This window comes from Perca fluviatilis, chromosome 9 (assembly GCF_010015445.1).
Source record: "Perca fluviatilis chromosome 9, GENO_Pfluv_1.0, whole genome shotgun sequence".
Taxonomy (NCBI): domain Eukaryota; kingdom Metazoa; phylum Chordata; class Actinopteri; order Perciformes; family Percidae; genus Perca; species Perca fluviatilis.
In genome coordinates, this window is record NC_053120.1 from 37317695 (window position 1) to 37340269 (window position 22575).

Below are 22575 nucleotides of genomic sequence, written 5' to 3' on the forward strand. Positions count from 1 at the left end.
AGTACTCCTGCATGCGCTCTCTCTCTCTCTCTCTCTCTCTCTCTCTCTCTCTCTCCCTCTCCTGTCTCTTACTCTCTTGCCCTCTCTCTCTCTTTTTCTTTCTCTCTTTCCCTCTCTCTCTTTTTTTCTTTCTCTCTCTCTCTCCCTCTCCCTCTCTCTTTTTTCTTTCTCTCTCTCCCTCTCTCTCTTTTTTTCTTTCTCTCTCTCCCTCTCCCTCTCCTCTCTCTCTCTCTCTTTTTCTTTCTCTCTCTCCCTCTCTCTTGTTCCCCTCTCTCTCCTGCTCTCTCTCTCCTCTACTCTCTCTCTCCTCTCTCTTTTCCTCTCTCCCTCTCTCTCTCTCTGTTTTTCTTTCTCTCTCTTTTCCCTCTCCCTCTCTCTCTCTCCTCTCTCTCTCTCTCAGTGCAGAGAGTGGAGCGGAAGGAGTCCCTAGAGATTGTTGCTCTCCTCAAACAGGAGACGTTTACAAGTGTTCCCACCTCATCAGGCCCCTCTCTCCCAGCTTCGGCGCCAGTTTCTGAGGGAGGAATGCAGGTTAAGTTGTGTGGAACTTGTGACGCTGCAATTCACACAGCCACACAGTGAACCGCATCAGTCTCAAAGGAGGCGGTCCTCCACTCCTTGTGTATGGGAGGCTTATGTGCCTAATCAAAATAACCTTTCTCTCTGTGCCGCCATCAGGATACTAAGAGAGCTCTCCTCAAAGCTGTAGGGCTCCTAGTCCATTCCTCGTATAGCCAATCGGACCCTTGGCCTTTTTTCCTTGTTCATTTTGTAAGGTTGTGCACCCTCATGTTTATGCGAAACCCTCTTTTCCGAACAACAACATACACATCCCAAAGAGCAGTTTCACTCAGCTGAGTTCTCCCCCTTACAAACAAATGATATGCTTTCTCTTCTTGTGTTGTATGCATACACATCCTTCTGTTCATGCTTACAGTAATCTTGACTCTTTCCTAAGAGGAATTCTTGATTTTGGCCAGAAAAATACATGTCCTCTCTTACTGCTTATGTTTTTTACATCCCCAGTTCTAATCTTTACTCATAATTGTCTAATCAGATGATTTAGAGATACACACTGGCTCTGCCTTCAATTGTCTCTACATACAGTAATCTCCTTATGTTCCACCTAGGGATATAATTATTAATCGTTAACTGGCAATTACAATTTTGACCGATCACATTCAAACACAATACAATATTACACCACAATATTATTAAAACAAAATAAAAAGTAAAACTCACTACACTTTTTTAGTGATAAAAATGAAAGGGGAGTGCAAGCTATTTCTTTCTGCTAAATTCGTGCTCTCTACTGGACTGACTGGACTGGTGACACATGCCACTATATCGATAAGGGCCCACCACACAGAGTATGCCAGGGCAGAGGGTCCACGGACGATGCACACAACATCACATTGGCTACAAAGTCTGCAGCTGTCCAAGTACGTCCAGAGCATGGTAGTTTGTGGACTTGAGGAGCTTTATTTTTATAGCCCATTTAAATAAACTTAATGCAATGCAAAACAACAATTGGCTTGCCAGCTTGTTAATAACCAGTTTATGTTCATTTTAGCTCTACCCAGTTTGTAGATGTTAGTTACATAGCACCAACATTTGGCCCCATCATAACTGGCCTGGCAACCCAAAGGCCCGGGTCTTGTTTCGTCTGTGTGGCAAGTTATGATGCGGGTGTCTGGGGGTCCTCCCCCAGAATTTTTTAGCGTTAAAAACTTCACTGCATTCTGGTGAATTTTTGTGAACCTATTTCTACCTTTTCGAATCAATTTATGCTGAAAATCCTAGGTAAAGCAAAACATACGGGACAATTCAAAAACTAAAAACATAATGGAATGGAGTCAGCACACACGGTAGCCTAGGCATAATTTACTCTTCCCTCCCTTCGTCTTTTGTTGGGAAGAAACCTCCTTAAATGTGCGAACAATTATTCACCTCAGTGATACATGAAATCATTTTAATGACTTAATAAACCCCTGGGGCCTCGTTTATAAAATGTTGCGTCGCATACGGGGAAACAGCATTATGCTGGTTTTGTGTTGTATAAAAAAAATGACTTGACTTGAGAATGTGCGGGCGATGCCGCGCCAAACTGTTGAGCAGTGGTAAAGGAATGTCGGGGGGGTCTGCAAAGTCTTATTGGCTCTGTAATGTGCGAAAATCATCAAACAAAGTTTCCGTTTCACTTACTGGCATACGTCTGTGACGTTGTCTATGAAAAAAAAAATTACATCATATCCCCATACTCCATAAAAGTGTGATCATATATGTGGAAATTTTATCACTTCTTTCACACTACTGTTTAATTTGCAGGCTACTTAACCTCTGTTAAACATGAGGATGGGAAATGAATGAAAAATCCACTTAGCAAAAACTTTCGAGTCATCCCTCTGGATTTCCCATAGATGAAATATCTACTACCGCATGCAACAAAAAGATCGGCATGGAAAAGTGTCTGTGTCTGTAGTTGCTGAGGCTCCGCACATCCATTGCACACAGGAGGGGACGCAGATCCATCTCCCCCTGTGTTGCGGGTGGGCAAACATGTGATCGTAATTGATCCCGTGGATGATTTTGTAGGCTATGCAAGTGAGCAGAGTGTACCCGGTCCACCAAACACTGGGGCGCGTCTTGACTGTCTTGATTCTGCACATATTTCTGTTACTGTAGGTCCTATTACTATTTCATTATTTCATCCATGCGTGGCGTAGTCGGTCTCCCTCGCGCTGGACTCCGTTTCACTGAGCCTACTAACACGTAGAAATCAATGGCATTACATCAAGTGAGTTCAAACTGCTTATTGTCGTAGTAATTTGGACTGACACTGAGATGCATGTTGTTTTGGTAACTGGTGTGACGCTGCCACTATTCTCTTGATTTCCAGTTCAAATTGTTTTTAATTTCTGCCATGGTTCGGTGCATTCATACGCCGCAGCTCAAGTTCGCGTGATTGTCATGCCATAAAGGAAGGTCGCGGGACCTGGCATACGCCCGGTTTTATATACATGTGAATATTTCTGTGTGAGGTACTTTTTCAAGGTTTTGGCCGTAGGCCATCTTCTGGTATGAAAGCTGGGCAGGCTTTTTATTACGTATGTTTGAAGCAAGATTTCTGCTTCATGTTCAAAACTTTGTGCACATTCAAATATATATGTGTTCTCTGTGATTTTGGCGATATTTTTGAGCAAAATAAAGTGATGATAGGCTATTACAAGAATACAGTCACTATATTTCAGAAAATAATCTACCTGCACCATAGTCTGCTGTGCAATACGTGATTGCTCTGCTGATAAGGTAGATCTCAGACCTTCTGAAGCACCGGCAAACTCTGCTGACGCCGCTTGCGTCTGGTCCGAGCCTCCCGGACGGATGAACTGGGACTGCGTTCCTTTTCGGTTAAGAATAAATGACTTAAGCACCTATTGTTCAGAAGAAAAAATCCTAAATAAACATCCCTTGTTTCCACCATCACCCATTTTATTGACTAGATCCACCTTGTGGATTTGCACTTTGTCCATTTTTCCTCACAAGTTCCCTTATTAATTCCTGTATGTCGCACTTAATACAAAAACTGTCTTTTCTGTCCAACACTCTCCTTGCTATTTTTGGAAAGGGCTCAGTCAGGGGTAGACTGTCGGCAGAAGTTTGTTCCTTGTTGTAACACCATCCACTTCATCCACTGCTGTCAGATGTTGGAAAGAAGTTGGATAAAGGAAAACTGTGGTGTGCCGGGTGTTGTAGAATAAGAGCTGCTAGGATTAATGGCTGATCCCCCCCAAACAGGAAGTATCAGAGCGGAGGAAGTTTGACTGAAGCAGAGTGTGATGTTACACCTAATATCGCAGCACTGTACCACACAGTATACACATGAGCACACACTTGCTCACATAAGGCGCATACAGGAACAAAGTGCAAAGGAACAAACAAGCACAATGATACCTAAGCTATGTCCCCTTGGGGCTACGGCCGGAGGCCACAGCCTTCGAAGTCTACCTTGGCATGGCAGCCCTCAAAACCCACGAAGGCTGAACCGTTGGGGTATTTTTTCATAAAATCATCTCTCAATGCAAATCAAACCAGCTATCAGTCTAACTGATATAAAACCATGCCAATCTCTAAGGTATGGTGAAGGGTATGTGATGATGGGGGCTATTTTATTCCAAAGGCCAAGGGAACTTTATCAGGATGCACGTATCCTGGATCCATGAAATAACTGGCCTTTAAAAATCAAAATCTACCTGCCTCTATGGGAATTTAAATATGTGTGTGTATACTATGCCCCCTGTATTTTTAAGGAAGAACATTTATTTATTTACCACACATTATTCATTCACAAAGAAAATTGCTGTCCTTAAAGGGTTGGATTTTGCCTTATTTTCTTTTAAATTAAGCCATTAAGATCAATTTCCAAAACATGATTTTTTGTATTTCTCTCTTTTTTAGTCAACTTTAACAAAGGGTTATATAAATGAATGAGCCACTGTCAATCCTTCGAGGCCAAATTCTCTATCTCTATCTGTGTTATTTGTGTGTGATTCAGATAGGACAAAGTCCCCAGCCTCCTTTATTGGCCTGGTGTTTGTTGTAACAAGCCCAATTTGCATGTTGATGTCAACAACTCTTTACGGAGTTGATGAATGTAAATTATGCATCTTGGTACTCAGCTACTTGCACATGTACATCCACAGCTACACACACACACACATACACACACCACACACACAACAAACCTAAAATGAGTATGTATGTCATGCAGAGAGAGAGAGAAGAAAGATGAATAGTTGTGTTGTTTAACACACTGATTCGCTGTCTCTTCCAGTCAAAGCAGAAGTAAGAGAGAAAAAAGATTGCAGAGAAGAAGGTGAGGAGGGGTCATTTGTTCTCCGTTGCATTATTCACCACATATTACACACACATACATATTACTTTCTTTCTTTGCTTTTTCTTCTTAACTTCTACTCCCAGTGGGACCTGCTACCTTCTTTTTTTCATTTCTTCTCTCGTGTAACTTCAGCGCGGGGATAATAAGCCCGATGTGATGAAACCAAATGAAGACGAAGTGATGCAGCAGAGGGAAAGATGTCAGAATTTCCAAAGGCGTAAAACAAGAGAAAGAAAGCTAAATTGTTCCCACCATTTACAACAAACTTGTTGCAGTATCATTCCTGTAATGGCTCACAGTAATTAGAGTAGATCCCACTTTTTACATCCTGTCTCCCCTCAACCCCCCGTACGCCTGTCACTCAATCTCTGTGTAGATGAATTGATAAAAGCCGGCCAGTTGGGCCGAGCCGAGCAAGACCGACCGAGAGCGAGAGTGAGCAAGGGATGTCTGGATTTAGATGGTGTTTTAGGCCGCTGTGCTCCGTTACCAAGCAACAAGCAGAAAAGTCCTGAGTCACTGGGTTTCTGTGGTGAAGCAGCTGATCTCGCCGAGGTCGAGGTGAAAGGCCTCCTTCCAGGAAAGTATTGACTCAAAGCAACAACAAAAAGCAGCTGCACAAGACTCAGGAAACAGAAAACGGTGGAGTTTGATCCTGACTTCTGTGCTGATTTGTGAAGGGATGGAAGGCAGTGTGTGTGTGTTTGTACATGTGCCTGTTTGTGTAGTATGTGCCTATGCCTCTGTATGTCCTTGGTGGCTATTTTTGTTGGTTGTGCATGCATGTGTGTATGTGTATATAGTTGAAGTGACCGAAGTTTAACCCCGTAGTGTGTGTGAATCTGAATTATTCATAGTATGAAAGCCCATGAGACCCTCTAGCCTCAGTGTTACAAACGACTGCCTTCCTCACTGTATACGGACACCCGACTTCATGCTTCAGTATCTGGATGGCGAGGGTGGTGCTTTTTGTTATTTCATATTTTTACAAGAGTATAAACTTGCCAAAGCTACATATTATGCACCGGGATATAAATTATAGCGTCGGCTCCTGCTCGTCACATGTTTCGTTGTTCTGATTGGTTGGAGGTCTATCCAATTCGGTCCGGAGGCATTTTGTCCTACGCCGGTTGTTAACGCTTGCTTTGGAAAACAAAAGAACTGAGAGGGTTCCAGACTAACTCGCATTTTGCAATTTGGTCGGGCATTGTTAGGCTAGTAGAATCCTGCAAATCTACAATATTTATTCATAAATCTCAATATGATCTTACCTTTATAGGTTGACATAAAGGATATACTGGTAATAAGTTATTGATATGTGTTATTCTGTCAGCCTGAAGTCAAACAGTCCAAATTAACTTGGTCTGTGTTTAAATGCATTGGCAAAATCTCCACAGTGAGCAGCAGTATTCTCATTGGTCCACTTTAGGAGTTAATATATGTTCTACTCTATCTTCTAGGGCTGCACGATTATGGCCAAAATGATAATCACTGAATTATTTTGATCAATATTGAGATCACGATTAATTATCACTGATTATTTGTTGATTTTAGCCAAAACTAATTTTATTGTCACATAATTATAACTGCTTTTACATCCATATTGTGCTACATTCCTACTAATACATCCATATTGTGCTACATTCCTCCTTTATTAAAGGATACTGTGAAGGAGTATGCCATTTCAGGTGTTGTCGCGACCGCTTTCCACACATGCATGTTTGCCGTGAAAAGTACAGGCAACGCCAATGTTCTATTTGCGTTCGCGCGCATGTGGTGCCTGGTATCTACCAGACGAAATAGCTACGCGATTTCGGTGGCTCATTACACTGCCACTTACATGTCGCGTTACGGCTCTGATGCTCCAAACCACGTTAGAGGCAACATAAACATCACTGGATGTCACGCTAGTAAACACTAATAACACGTTACACAGCAGGTAACGCGTTAGCCTACCGTTAGCCACAGTAGTAACTGGATTAAACACGGCTAAAATGCTGACTGCTAAACAGTGTAGTGTGACTGTATTTCACTGTAGGATTCCAACAGCGGGACGTCCAACAGTCTGCTGCTAAAGCTATGAGCTAAAGAACACAAACTAGCACTGGTCACACAGCCGGGACAAAATGTTGCGTTTACTGGTAAACTGGTAAACATTTTGAGCGACGGCTTATGATGACCGACTGCTACCTGTTGTGGGAATTTTCCTCACGTTACTCTGTCCTCTGTGACTGTCTACATCTAGAAACTAAGCTGCGCGGTGCAGGCAGGGAACAGCTCTGATTGGCTCATGGAGACATGTGATCAGACAGTGGTTTATGGAGCTAGATTGGCTTTGCAAAAACTGTTCTATGAAGGGAATGACGCATTTTAAATGTACTATCTTCTTATTCTTAAGATTGTAAAACTGCATGTTCATGTGTCTGTGCACCAAACAAAATCCCACAATCTTGAGATTTGCACATTGCATTAAAAACTTTGTTGCGTCTGAATTAAATGGAGAGGAGTCGACATTGCCTACAGCGAGAACACTGCATTCCCTGGTCCTATGATCAAAGTTGTTAATCAGTGGAAAAGCAGACAGACAGTGGGTGTCTAGTGACTCAGCTCCTTCCTCATTGTGTGTCTTCCTATATGTGTGTGTGTGTGTGTGTGTGGGTTGGCCGGACGCTCCCTGCAGTGCAAAAGAAATTGATGGGGAAACCTTCAGTGGGTCTTGACGATGATTCATAGAACTTTTTGCAGTCTTGAATATGCTCTGCTCGGGTTCAAGCTGGATCACGCAAACAAACTTTCATCACCACTTGTTGACTAGCAGGTGCTTTCCGTGCATCTGAGTCTTTCTCTCTGTGCACCATGTTAAATCTGCTTCTTACTGGGTATGTGGCCCTGGGGGCTGATTTAATGGGGGAATGAAGTGCTCACTAATAGCTGCACATACGTATGTGCTTGCACACACTCACTCACAAAAGCGAACATTCCACATACAGGCACATATATTTAAACACAATAATACACACTTCTACCTATATTAACAGCAACATAAATGACTGCCACTGTGCTCCTGTCACGCAAAGGGAGGGATGATGGAGGGAGGGAGGGAGGGAGGGAGGGAGGGAGGAGAGGAAGACTGCCAAGAACAGTGTATCAAAGGAGAAAACTGAGGGAGTGCGACAGAGGAGAGGCAGCGAAGGATGTGCCTGTTATATACCGTCTGTCTCCAAATAGCAAATGTTTCATTTCTCCTACTGGCATGTGTCTTGTGTCTATTCCAACATGCTAAATTGTTTGTGTTTATGTGTAACAAGGACGCTGAGCAGAGATGACTGGGTCAGTAACCAGTCACTTGTTTACACATAGCTGCCTCTTATCATCTTGTCATGAGTGAGATAATGATTGTAGAGGCAGAGAGAGAGAGAGCCTGAGACTGTTAAACTCAAAGCTTTTCTGACTTCTGGCCCCCTTTTTTTGCTCTGAAAATTCTTTTGACTCCAGCTATTTTTTTTATTTTTTATTTTTTTTAATGCTGTCAGAAACCATTTCTATATTGGAGTAAGTGTGTGATCATTTTAACATCACATATAAACAGGAACGTGACAAGATGCTTTTTTTTTGGCATAGCATGTTTCTTGGAACATCGGTACCAATGAGATTGCATCACTGAGACCTTGCACATTTTCCAAGCGCAGAAATGACTTTCATCTAAATGCGACATTTGTCACAGTGCTGGGTAAATATTGCAGGTGACCATGTGGGTGTTGCTCAACACTTGTATGTTTCTTGTGTCTCGTGAGGAAAAGGATAAGGTTAACGTACAGAGTGTGTGCGCCACGGAGGATTATTTAGATGGAGCAGGGATTTTCATCTGCTTCATCTAATGAACACGAGCAGCTTGTAATCAAATCCACATCAAGGCTGTGCTGCCTGCCTACACTCTGTGTGTGTGTGTGTGTGTGTGTGTGTGTGTGTGTGTGTGTGTGTGTGTGTGTGTGTGTGTGTGTGTGTGTTCCAGCAAGAGGATTTTTTTTTTATTTTAGCACAAATACAGATTTTCTTATCAAAGTTTAAGTAATTCACCAAATTAGGCCTAATACTACAGCGATGTCAATGACTGAAAGAGGTTTCTAAAAATATTCACATACATCTTGAGTTACAAACACGTTAAGACAAGTCTGTGTATTTGTATATATGTGTGTGTGTGTGTGTGTGTATGTGTATGTGTGTGTGTGTGTGTGTGTGTGTGTGTGTGTGTGTGTGTGTGTGTGTGTGTGTGGGGCGAATGGACATGACTCTTGTAACTTGGACATGGATGTCAGCCTTGTAATCCAATCACAGGGCCGTTAAATCAAATTATAGAGAGCAGCTAAGAGATGGGTGTGTCTATATAGTGCTAGGCACAGAGATGGAGCTGGGCTCTTTGCCTAGAAACACTGCAACCAGGAGATGTAAAGCGGCCTTGCAAAGGCAGCCATGTTGGTCGACCGGTGTAGAAGATTAACACTGAGAATGAATGCTTGCGCTTGATAAATCAGGTCAACTGTGGCGGCTGGGGATAGTTTACAATTACCCAAATAGCAGTTCTGTTGAAGTAGCTAGCTCATAATTTATACTTTGGTAATCGATTCGGACCAAAATGATTGTAAATGCAAAGGGCATCTTCCATATTTGATACAGCAATTAGTTTTTGTAGAAAACCGAGAAAAGCCCCTCAATTTGACAGTAGCCGTCTAGGAGAAGGAAATAAAAGTGGAGACACTACTTGTCAGAGGAAAACAAGGATGTTCTGTTGAAAATGTTCTCAAATTAATCCGAGAAAAACTACTCTCATTTGTTTGCCTCCCGCTTCCTTTCCGTGTGATTCATTCGTTTATGTAGACAAATGTATGGTGTCACATTAATGTTTTGTGTGGGCTTGTTTGTTACTATTTCACAGCCTGTTCTAATGTGACACCATACAAATGGCTGCAGACACCATGTGTGTGTTTCTGAGAAGACGGATGGGATGGGGAATATGAGAGTAAGAGAGAGAGAGAGGCAGAGAGGCTGCTTGAGTTAAATTGGAAAAGTAAATCCTTTTGGTATGATGCCAAATCATCACGAATGTAAAAAATTGCCCAGCTAAGACTGGGGAAGAGAATGGAGAGATAAGGGATACAAAAAAGTAGGGAAGCAAAAACGGGGGGAGAGGGGCACTTAAATGTAATTGTATGTTCTCACTGTCTCAGTATTTTACGGTTTGTCTTCTCTACCTCACTCGTTCCATCTTAAACAGGTGCAGATGCAGGAAATGCCTTGGAAATGGAAAACGTATCTCACTTGAACTAAAGAGCCACCTTCTCACAAAGTTCTCATCTAAAAAGCCCCCGAGTACAATTAGCCATCTTCGCATGGCTGCTAAAAGGATCTTAAGAGATGTGGGTTTCACTTTGAATAAGGTTAGCTGCCGCAGTGCCGCTGAATAAGGTTAGCGCTGCCCTTTTTATATCTAAATGGGGTTAGCAATTGCAGCTTGTGCTTTGGTAATCATGACGTTTGTTCTCTGCTGAATGCTAACGTCAATGCTAACCCAGTTTCATCAATTCTAACGCTGTCTTCCAAATTAAATTAATTCTCAGGAGGATGTCAACAATAACCCCTAGAGCGCGTGTGAGAGGGAACAGCTGAATCCTGAGTGTCTTTGACTCCGATACAAATGAAGCCTTGCCTCGTCTCGCAGTGTCTATTTAAATGTGCCTTTATAATTTCTCTCCTTTTTTTTTTTTTTAACTGATAATCAGACGCACATTCACTCCACATGCTGCATATCTTTAAACCGGTTTTAATCTGCCGTATGCATCAAAGATAATGGTAGGAAGAAAGCAGGCATATGTATACTGTGTGTGCGTGTGTGTGTGTGTGTGTGTGTGTGTGTGTGTGTGTGTGTGTGTGTGTGTGTGTGTGTGTGTGTGTGTGTGTGTGTGTGTGCCTGCATGAAATAAAGTTAATGTTATGCATTAGCTAAAATTGTCTTTCCTCATCATAAGAGACTGGGTTGTATAATCCAAGCCTGTTTGAAGTGTGTGTGTGTGTGTGTGTGTGTGTGTGTGTGTGTGTGTGTGTGTGTGTGTGTGTGTGTGTGTGTGTGTGTGTGTGTGTGTGTGTGTGTGTGTGTGTGTGTACACAGTACATGCTTGCACACTCAACACATTTGTGTTCATGTGCCCGGCTGGATTATTTGAGCTCCAACAGCCTCAGCCAATTCTAATGAACCAATTATAGTAAAGTCTTTGCCTCCTCTTTTCCTCCATTTGATAGTGAGAGTCATACTGTGGACTAAGCTGCTTTACTTTATTGCATCTCATTAACTCAACCAAAACAATGTTTGAAGTCCGAATCAGCTGTTTGAAAAGAACATGGTACGTATCGAAATGAGGCCCAGACCCAAAGTTAACTGTGACTAGAAACTGTATTTAATGTTCCAATCAGCACAATCTGCAATGGGTCAACAAAATGTTGAAAAGTCTCGCAACTTCCCCCAGACACTACCTGTCAGATGTGCTGCATTCCGTCGCTAACATCATTTACACTTGTCCAGTGATGTACCTTGGGAACATTGAGAAGGCTGTAATGAAAGAAGATCTGTACTTGACTGAAGTGTTACTTTCAGCCAGTAAGATAGCGGTCACAAGAAACTGAATCACTGTAAATGTCCCAGGACAGAACCAGTGGTTGGAAATTGTCCAGAAAATCTTTGTTATGGAAAAATTGACATACCTTTTGAGAGTCAAAGAGAATGTATTTGAAAAGAACTGGGGAAAAATGGAACATCTATATGAGACGTGACACCAACTGAATAAATGCCAAATGGAATAGTGGACTGAAGGGTGGATCATCTCCAGACAGTTTGATAGTGTTATTACTATTGTTATTTTAATTTGTTCCTTATTTGCTGTATTGTTTTGTCTATATGCATGTGAAAACTCAATAAAAATGTAAGTTAAAAAAAAATGACAGGACAAGAAAGAAATGCTACGTGCCAACAAACCATAACCAGCATTCAGCCCGTGTACTGGAGCTAAAATAATACGTTTGTTGCCGTCACAGCCTATATTGGGACAGATGTTCTTTGTGCTAAACCTGACAGCAGTCAGACGTACTGAAGGTGCGTGCTTTGTGTCTTCATTTGTGTTCACATACAATCTTGCATTTGTTCAGTAAAAGCATTTTTTTGTGTGTTTCAAATTTCAGGTCAGACTGTTGGCCTGTACTCTGTGTTGCTATAGGAACCACAAAGGTCAATAGAATGTTTTTGAGTGTGTTTATATGAAGGATCTGCGTTGAAGACAAATTTACCTGTCTGAGCAACAGAGAGTGACACTTTTCTATTGCTTCCCCTTCTTTTTGCATCTTCAGGCTCCCCGTTTTGTCCCTCCCTCACAATAAACCCCTCTTTACAAGCCTCCGCTCCTCCATCCTTCTTTCTCTCCTCACTGGTTTATAGACAGGTCTCATCTCCTCTCTTGCACCGCACATTGTACTTCTAGAGAGGCATTCTCATCGACACTTTGCTGACAGCTATCTAATTGCCCTTGCTTCCTTATGAGGATCTGTGGAGCGTGCCGAAATAAAAAAAGAAGCTATTACCAGAGCTGGTTCCTCGCTACAGTGTGTGGTATTTTGTAGTGTGTCTTTCATTGAGCACTGGCTGTAGCCAGTAGTGCCTCATCAACTTGCAGCTCGATAGAGTTCAGTTCAGATCGGAGGATTTCCGTCAATGATGGGAGGTGAGAGGAGGAGGGAGGAAAATGAGCCGGGAGGAAAAGACAGAGAAACCTTTCCTTTACAGATTCATTTCAGAGGTGTTTGTGTGGTGGCATGGCAGAGAGAGATGGAGAGAGAGAGTTGATGCACAGATGGGCATCACAAATAACGGCATGATAACATTTTGTCGCTTGGTTTTATGCATTTCTACACACAGTTTTCGAGAAACGTTTTTTTTTTGGTAAATTCTGTCCAGTGGAAGAAAAAGAAAGCATTTGATTTGCGATCATTGTGTAGATTAGTACCCAGACACACACACACACACACACACACACAGTTTGATGAGACAGATGGCAAACGGCTGGTGGATGAACCACGGCTGGTGGATGAACCAAACTGTCCGTGTTATCTTTAGGTGTAATGGTGCGGTTAATGATTCTGCCTTGCTTGAACGCTATGGAATATTGCATAAATTACAATGTATGCATTATCAGTTATGCCAGAGACAGAGACATTTATCTTAGTTTGAGTAGCTGTTCATTAGCCCTCTCTCCCAGGCAGGCGCCGAGCGATGTGAGAGCCCAAATCAGCCAGACAAAGGATCAAAGTTTTGCCCTGAAACTTGGTTTGTTTTTAGCTTGACCCCGATTGGATTATCAGGATGCAGCGCTGAGCTTCAAGGCTACAGCATGTTTTATAACATCCAAACCTCATAGTGGGTGGATTCAATCTACATGTCCTTGGAGGGAGAGACGGTGAGCGAGGCAGACTGTGTGCCAGCGTATCGTGTTGAATTTAGTGGCTGTCTGAGGAGGATCAGACAGACAAACCTCCTGAGTTTATTGATTCTGTACTATCCTATTCTTCCCTAAGGACAGTACCACACGCTACATCACTACCTTCTACACCCCTGTGCGTTTGTAATAACCCTACATGAGCACTATCTGGGGCTGTGTTATGCTGTTTGTTGCTACCTCGGTGTGATTCCCCTGAGAATAAACGAGGCACTGGGATGAACCCGGCCAGTCTCACATCACCTGAACCAAGTCATCAGTCACTTCTGTCTGTGTGGAAGTGTTTGTGTGTGTCTGTGAGTTTGTGGGAATGCATGCACACATAATTCATAGCTTTCCCCCTCTGTTGTGTGACGAGATGAGAGGATTTGTGCAACATGCCACAACATTGCCTGTGTCTTTGTGTTGTGGCCATGTGTGTGTCTGTGAAGTGTATTTTCTTTTACTGCTCATGTGGGAATATGTTTTTGTTGAGATGCTTACGTGCGGTATAGAAAGCAGTGTTTTCAGGACCAGTTTAAAAAAGACGGGATTAAGACAAAGAAGGCCAAGATTTAACTTTATGAGCACTGACTGTAATTGTTTTCGTCACGTTAGGTACGCACCGAATCATCGCCGTCGGCCGATATTCTCCTCGTTGACTGCCGTCGGCCTGTCGGAAAAAAACGATGACATTCCGATGTTTTTATTTAACAGTTATATGTTGTTATGTATCTTATGTGTCTGTTGTGGCATTAATTTTGTGCTGGCTAAATGTTGTGTTGGTCATTTGCGGTCGGACTCAAACAACCGTAGCTAGCATATGTAGCGGGGAATGAGCCCTACTATGTAGGGGTGTGATTAGCATAGCTCTCCCCTGGACGGCTGGAAGAATACAAGATCTGGGTCTTTACGTTCCAGCACAATTAGCTCCAGTACCTACTTCAGTAAGTATGTTGTCACCTATCTGGCTGGTCTTTCTGATTAACATAGAGCAATAAAGGTATGGTAGGATGGGATTCAGGACTCCTACCTCTAACACGGTGGCTGCCTGAAGTGTGGTGTGCTCTTAAACCAAAACGTTGGATGGTTGTCTTTAGATGTGAGATGGTGTCAGATGTCTTTTCAAAAGTCTGTTCAGAGTCTTCTAGTGTATGGTAGGCATTAGTCGGGTCAAGACTGAGGCCACGAAACATTTATTTCTAATACTGATCTGGAATAGTGTGTGTGTTGAAAGAGCACAAGCATGCAATCTACCTTTTGAAGCCCTTGTATTGGGAAGGGTCTTTTTTTTTATGCCTGTAGGACACAGCCAATCAGATCCAGGATCAAGGAGCAGGTGGTCAGAGGTCAGGGCTGCAGTGACAGCAGCACATTCTTAGACCTCTGGCCAGGTCTCATCTAAACACTGCACTGGGGTCAGATTTGTGATTGTTGCAATGGGTTGAGTGCTTGCTTGTTGGGATGGAGAGCTGATTTGTGATCAGGCGGAGTAGTTCTTTATTTACTGAGGGTGGCTGGAGGGGTAAAAGGTGAGGTAATCGGTTGTAAGCTGTGAGATTTGAGGTTAAAGGAGAAATGAATTGTGGTCTCAACTGTGTCCCATAGGCTGCGGAGAATGCTGCCATATTGATGCAGCACAGTCACGCAGCGTTTCAACCTTATGAAAGATAAATTATTATTTGAGAGAAGGTCACTCCAACCTCTAAACATTGGCAGGGCCGATTTTTAATATGCTTGCTTACTAACAGCGCTTACTAAATAAATTAGGATGGAGGCTCTCAATTTTGGTGCCAAACTAACTTCAAGTCCAATTTGTTTCCTACCGTGGCACTAAATTGAAGGGATTGAAATAGAAGTCCATTCCCTGGCAAATTTGTTATAGACCTTGGATCACAGCTTCATTATATATCTCATTTCCTTTCTCTAATGCTGTGGTGCGTGTAATTTCCCTGCAAATAGCCAAAAACAATATATTAGTGTTATCATGCTTTGGGCTCTGGTCTGCGCTGATACATTTGAAAGTCAGACCTCATAGAGGAAATAGAAATAAAGAGTATAATTTAATCTCAAGTGTATTATAATAAAATGAGACGCACACAATGACCCACAGGGACATCGTACGGTCCATTGTTTTAAAAGCTGATAGACTAATTGTATTGCAACAAGGACCACTTTGGAATAAGAGAACACTTCCAGAGACGCATAATGAAATACAAACTGAATAGATGGGCGATAGGGAAGTTGTGTGTGTGTGTGTGTGTGTGTGTGTGTGTGTGTGTGTGTGTGTGTGTGTCAGAAACACTACTACCATGACAGTGCACTTATTTGTGTGGATCCGTGTCTGTTCTGTTGGTTGTTTTTTTTTTTACACATGATGAATGTGTGTTTTAAGCGGTCCTATTACCCGTTTATTCAGAGTGAGCCTAGGCGCAGTTTCTCGGGCTGACTCTGTTTTGTCTCCCACACAGGCTAATAATCGCTAATGTGTTTCCACAGAAAGTGCCAGACTTTCCGAGTTAAAGCAACCACACTTCAATTTACACCTTGTCTTTAGAAACGTGCGTGCAACAGTGAGAGAGTGTTAACCAAACCCTTAGGAAATGGTCTTTCAAAAACGGCTTGTATGATGTTAGTTTAAAAAAAGAATTGTGTGAGGAAAAAGGGAAATTAGAAATTCTGCTCTTACGGTATTTTCACACTGAAGATGCAGCGCAGATTAAAAGTGACAGTGGTCCATGTACGGTTGAGCTTCATAGATATGTGAAACGAATGGCTGGCAATACAAAGGACAATTTTGTTCCTAATGTTGACGGTCTCTATAAAGAGACTTTAACGTCCCCTTCAGTGACTCCCCTGTCCCAAAGGCTCACTGCCACCTCTTCATACATATACATGGCTGCTAAAGAGACAGTTCATGAATACTATCAGGGACCCAGTCTCCGATAGCAATGTCTGTGTTCCTACGTGACTGGGTTTGGAGAATGTGTGGTCTTTTTATTTATTTTTTTTTCTTCCTCTCAGGACGTCATGTAATAAGTAAAACATTACGTGCTATTACTGGCTGTATCATCTCCACTATCTTTGTCATCCGTGTAGCAGTTGTAGTAACCAGTAAAGGCTTTGTGGTTATCAACCGTCACTGCGTCTACAGGTACCTTCACACCAAGCTTTGCTGGTAATGGTTTTCTCCCTAGTGGGAAAGTTAGCTTATTTAAGGCTTTACTAGGTTTAACCTGAAGTATTGTGTGTGTGTGTGTGTGTGTGTGTACATGGTTGTCTGTAGGTGTTTTAATCTTTGTGTGTGTCCATGTGGGTGAAATCTTTTAATGCAACTATTTATCAGAGGAAAAGCCTGAGGGCAAAAATCTCTTTCTGTCTCTCAAACACACACACACACAGACACACACACACACACACACACACACACGCACACACCCTTTAATGAAATGTTAGCTGCTATAGAGTTTTGTAGTTGGTGTGTGGGTCTTGGTTGTGAGTCTTTATCAGTAGTGACTGGATATTGTGTATGTTCAGGGGGAGTAAGCTGTGTTAGACTGCAGCTGCGAGCTTTCTTTTTATTAAGCCGTGCTGTTACTCAGCTGGAGCACTAGTCCCAAGCCGTGTGTGTGTGTGTGTGTGTGTGTGTGTGTGTGTGTGTGTGTGTGTGTGTGTGTGTGCGCCTACCTGTGGCAGCTGTCATGAGCATGCGGTCTAATGATCTAATGTGTCACTCTTCACAGTGGAACAGATTCCATACTCTGGTCGCTGTCACTCTACCAGGGAGCCATCTCACCTCTCTGTTACTTAGTCAATCAGTATTTTAATTGCACCGCAGTGAAGAGTATGTTTGTCAGGGACACTCTTTTATACAGCGGCCTTCATGTATACCATGTATACTTTAATACGTACACTATATTAGATTGATATGAAGTGGCACTTCAATGACAAATGCAGACAAATAACACGACAGACAGCTAACTCATAAAGATGGCCAAAATTACTAAAAAGTGTATTGGTACCACCATGCATATGTTTTTTTAATGCCCCCGACAGCAGTAAGTACTCAAGTTGTTGCTTTAACTGCAGTAACTGAGTGGATTTTTGACACGGTGTCTTATTTTCTTTCCTCTTGAATCCTTTTCACACAGAGGGGAAAAAAGCTGATTGGCGGCTTTCTGTCTCCCAAGAGTCAGAGAAGCATTTTTCAGATGACAAATAAACTGCTTGCAGACCAACTTGTGAAGGCAGCATCCCACACTGTGTCAAAGGCGGTGCTTCAAAAAGCCTCTTCCACATTCTGCTACTGTATGGACAGGTTTATATCATCGTGTGCGTGTGTTACTTTGATCATCACATCTGTTTCACGTGTTGAGCCACAAAATCTCCCCATTGATGTGGTGCTTCTTCAAATTTCCTTCCCGACAATTGACAATATTTTTTCGTAGACTGGATAGTGTCTTTGTTGCTGTGACACTATGTAGTAGGGATCGACCGATATTTAAATTTTTTTCCCATCAGCTTTAGCCGATGACCGATACGGGCTGCCGATTTTCTTGAGCCCATATTTGGAGCTGATACTGCTTTTGCTCCCTCAATTTACATCCTAAAAATGTAAACCCTGCCACACTGGATTTGTTTTCGGAATCTCCTCTGCCATTTCTTTAAAAATAATAAACAAATTCACAGGTGAGTGTCACTTCTGCAATCATCTTACATTCATATCACCCAAATTATGTGTGCAATGTGCATCATATGGATGGGTGCAGCATCTCCAGCAACACAGAGCTGCCTGTGGACGCCTGTCTGTAAATAATGCTGGGAAAAATCTATCGCCGAACGCAACAGCCGCGTATCGGCCGATGCGATACACGTAAAAAACGCAAATATCGGCCCGATGTATCGGCCGGCTGATAAACTCGGTCTATCACTACTATATAGTATACCTTGAAGGTTATATTGATAAAATATTATACACATACACTTAGGTCCCTATCTTGCACCCAGTGCAATTGCCTTTGTATCATTCCTATTTTGCACCCGACGCACAGCGGACTTTTCCCTCCACAGACGCACGTCGGTAAATTAGGGAATGTATTTGCGCTCCCGGGGGCGGTTCAGCGAAAAGAGGAGGCGTGTTCCGGCGCAAACGTTACTTTGTGCTATTCTGCAGTTTCAGAAAACAATTCCGCCACAGACCAGGAAAAACCTGGTCTAAAGTCAGTGGCGCTAGTCTAAAGTCAGTGGCGCGTTATTCAGATGCTATTTTAGGGGCGCATGCTTGGCCATAATGTAGCGTGTGCACACCGCGCATACACTTTGCTTCTCTCATCTACACGGACGCAGCAGTTCCCATTTTTGCAAACCATACATAATTACAAGGAAAAATATTATTGAAAATGCGCTTCAGGTATTTGGATCGGTCAGGAGGCACTTTACAGTCCTCGAAAAGTCCCAGCATTCTTTGTGGCTTGTTGTGTTTTACACATTTCCATGAATGATTGATGTGTTGATGACATAAATGAGGAAATATTAGAGGACTTAAGGAGACGTGATGTTGAACTACGGTGGATTGGACACTCCGGCGGGATCTGGTCCGGGAGTGGTAATGCGCGATGCGCTCCTGGTGGAGCGGGTGGACGGAGATGGAGTGGGGGGAGGAGGAAGGGGCCCAACAGGAGCAGGTGGTGCGTTTGGAGGCCCACGCTGCATGGCTGCAGCAATCCTCTCCAGACTTGAGGAGATGCAACATCGCCACCCGGTCAAGACGGCCATTTATTACTTTGCCGCATCCCGGACAGCTCTCGCTGGCGTGTGCCAGGCAAATCCGCAGTCATAATAGCAATCCGCCATGGAACAAGCGCGCCTGCTCTTAAAGGGAATGTGAGATGATGCTCTGGTTTATTGCATGGTTTACTACGCCCAAACCACACCTAGCTACTTCAGACCAACCCGTTTTAGATTTTCGCAGAGAGAGAGAGAGAGATCCGCCCACAAAACTACATGCGTTTCGCGTTTGATACTTGCGTTTCAGATCGTTAAAATAGGGCCCTTATACTACTACATGTATACATCTGTTTTCCCAGCCTCTGTAACTGAATATAAAGCAGTGCCAGTGAAACATTGACTGCAGCTGCTATTAAGAATTGACATTGCTGTCCAGCAGGAGACGGTCCTCAAAGAGTTAAGACAGAGAAGCTAGTTTAAACGGCAGCATCAAATCTTTATGACAGGACTAAACCTAAAGGATTTTGATTAATTGGACCCTCATTGGTGAATGACTTGATAATGACAGTGACTGGATTGCTACTGGGGCTAGCACTGTGACTGGAGCAGTGGCGAGGTTGGCAGTGTGTGACGAAAGAGGCCGTGCTCTCTGACAGACCTCGCTCTAGCGCTGTCTGAATATATGGCTCCAGGTGATGCGCAGTGCTAATTAAAATTGATTACATTGCCCTGCTGGATTTGTGCCCTTCAGTAATAGCTCTCCTCTCTCATACTCTTTTTCATACATACTCTCCATTCCCCCACCGCAGCTTTTCGTCTATTCCAACCCAACTCCTCAGATACGGCAGCTTGGTCAGTGGCCCTCAGCGTCTGGTACCGACGCACAAGGCACCCTCAAAGGGCTTTCAACTGCTCAACCGTGGCACAGTGAGCTGATATAGTATAAAGTCCACGTAGGGAGGAGGTCAGTGTGGACAAACGCAGGACTTACACCTTGGAGACCGCCGTTGGTGTCCCACGTTGACTTATTTTAACTAATGTCACGTACGTAAGTTAACAAATGTACTTATGTGAACCCAAACCACAATCTTTTCCTAAACCTAACCATACCCTGCACGTTGAAAGATGACACCAAAGGGGTACCCAGAGAGTTAAAACGTGACACCAAGGGCGCTCTGACCAACCGGCCATATGTAACAAGTTGGGAGTGAGAATATGTTGCATATTCTTGTCAATGCTCTTTTACTCCTTTTCTTCCATTTGGTACTTTACTCCTACCTTTGTGACAATCCAGTTGGCAATCCACTGCTAATGATAGCAAGAATATTGTCATTTATTACCGTTATACAGCGTGCACGCATGCACAATCACAGACGGACGGGCACAAGGATTTCTCAGCATGACCTTATTAAAAGAAGCCATCATCGTCGGAGAAAAAACAGCTAAGTACTCGTGGAGAAAATGACACCACTGCTAATGAGGACATTGCAATGACTTCCTCAACGAGAATTAGAAACCAAGACGGAGAAGAGAAGATGTGAAATGAGAAAAAAGAACAGAGAAAAGGACCGGGGGAGAACTGGTGGGAATGATTTGGTCACATGGTGAGAAGGGCAGCAGAGCCACAGACATTAGTCCTGTAAAACCCTGGCAATGAGAAACGCTGCACAGATGTCTATACATCAGCTCCTTGTTCTCCTTGACCACCTGTATCTCGGAGCCATTCTGTCAACGTCTCAACCAACAGATTGATGTGGGAAACATTTTCCCTGCGAGCCTTTCCCTCTGTCTTTTTCCATAGCTTTATTTTTCACTTTCTCAGCCTGTCTTCCTCTAGCAGTTCAGTTCACATCCTCTCATCGCTCTGCAGGATCCACAGGTTTATGCTCAGGTTTTGATTTGTGGAGTGTATTTGTTTGTGTGTGTGTGTGTGTGTGTGTGTGTGTGTCTGTTTGTTTTGTGTATGTGTATGTGTGTGTGCTATGTGCATACATGTGTGCTTTTCTCTACCTGCCCAGGCTTGGGATTAAATGTCAGTTGCGTAGATTGATGTTTTCTCTGATAGAACGCCACAGCAGGAGTGAATCCATTGCAGCTTACAGATGAGAATAGAGAGACACACTTCAAAGAAACCTATCGAACATCGTGTTCAGAACTCACAAGTCGACGCAGCACACGCACAGACTCAACTGCGGCAGTTTTTATAGACGCCGCCTATTCCTTCAGCATTTTCCTCACACGCAAAGTGGTGTGTTGACTGTCCATATTCGACGCAGGATGAGCTTCTATGAGAGAGCATCAGCAGAAAAGGGCAGGAGGTTAAATGCTCCCCTTTTTCAGCACATCCAGGGGTCACACACTGGTAATGTGCTGTGAGTGGCTGGCTGTGTGCCATGCGGAAAGGGCACACTTCTACTGTTTCAGCGAAGTGGAAGGGCTTGTGTGTGCGAGTGTGTGTTTGGGCGTTTCGGAGTATGTGAACATATATGACTGTGTGTGTATGTGTATGTTGCATGTACGTGTGAAAAGGAGTGTGTAAGTGTATGAAGAGCGAGAGATTCATGTCGGAGGCCAGGGAATGATGTACCTCTGCTGCAGTTCTGGCATTCATCCACTTTATCGACATCTTTATCAGACTCTCCGCTGTGGGTGACCTCTCTAGTGTGTGTGTGTGTGTGTGTGTGTGTGTGTGTGTGAGCGTTTGTGTATGACTTACCTACTATTATGCAGTCATGTTGGGTCTTATGTTACGTGTGGCTGGATGGCAGTGCTGAAACAATTAGGTAGTTGTTTGTGACATAAACAAATAATTTGGGATATTGTCTTCTGTCTGAAGACATTATTTTGGGCTCTAGGAGATTGTGATGATTCTGATAATTTCTAGACTAAACAAATAATCAACAGGTTAAGCGAGATCATTTATCGACACTATATGTAACAACCCCAGTTAAACATTGAAATATCTGAATATCTCTTTTTCTCTTCCCTGCTTCCCCCCTGGAACAGCTTTAAGAGGTTAGTACCTTATCGCTATTTCTATCACTACTACTAAGCTGTGACTGATACTGAGCAGGCTCTCTTTATGTGGTAGTAGTATGGGTGAATGGCTCAAAAAGAGCCTGGAGAACTATTATATGGCCTCTCCTGACTCCTTTCTTTTTCATAAATTATGGTTTAAGATCCAGAATGCATCCTTCTTGTGGGTTTTTATGGTAGCAGACAACAAGTGTTTTCAGTACGCCCACAAGAGTGCTACAGTAATACTAGATTTCTCATTTCTGGACTGAAAAAAAGACCTGCATGCTACATTTACAGGCATTAAGTCCGAATTAGTCATGCTGGAAAATGTAATTCATTTTACAAAGTCCCATATTGTCCGGACTCTCAAGTTTATACATGAGCCTATCTGGCCTCTACAAATCCCCCAAAAAGTGAAGA

At 43.0% G+C, this 22575-nt stretch overlaps 1 protein-coding gene across 3 annotated transcripts in view; it reads left to right on the forward strand.

The window, feature by feature from the left end:
* Positions 1-22575, forward strand: part of dab1a (DAB adaptor protein 1a) — a 331663-nt gene that overhangs the window by 161219 nt on the left and 147869 nt on the right. Inside the window, exon 2 of one of the 3 annotated variants that reach the window (XM_039811473.1) lies at positions 22144-22152. The exons of the other annotated variants lie outside the window; for them this stretch is intronic. The gene's annotated coding sequence lies outside the window, so the exon portion shown is untranslated. The remainder of the gene's footprint in view (positions 1-22143; positions 22153-22575) is intronic. 3 annotated transcript variants of the gene reach the window in all.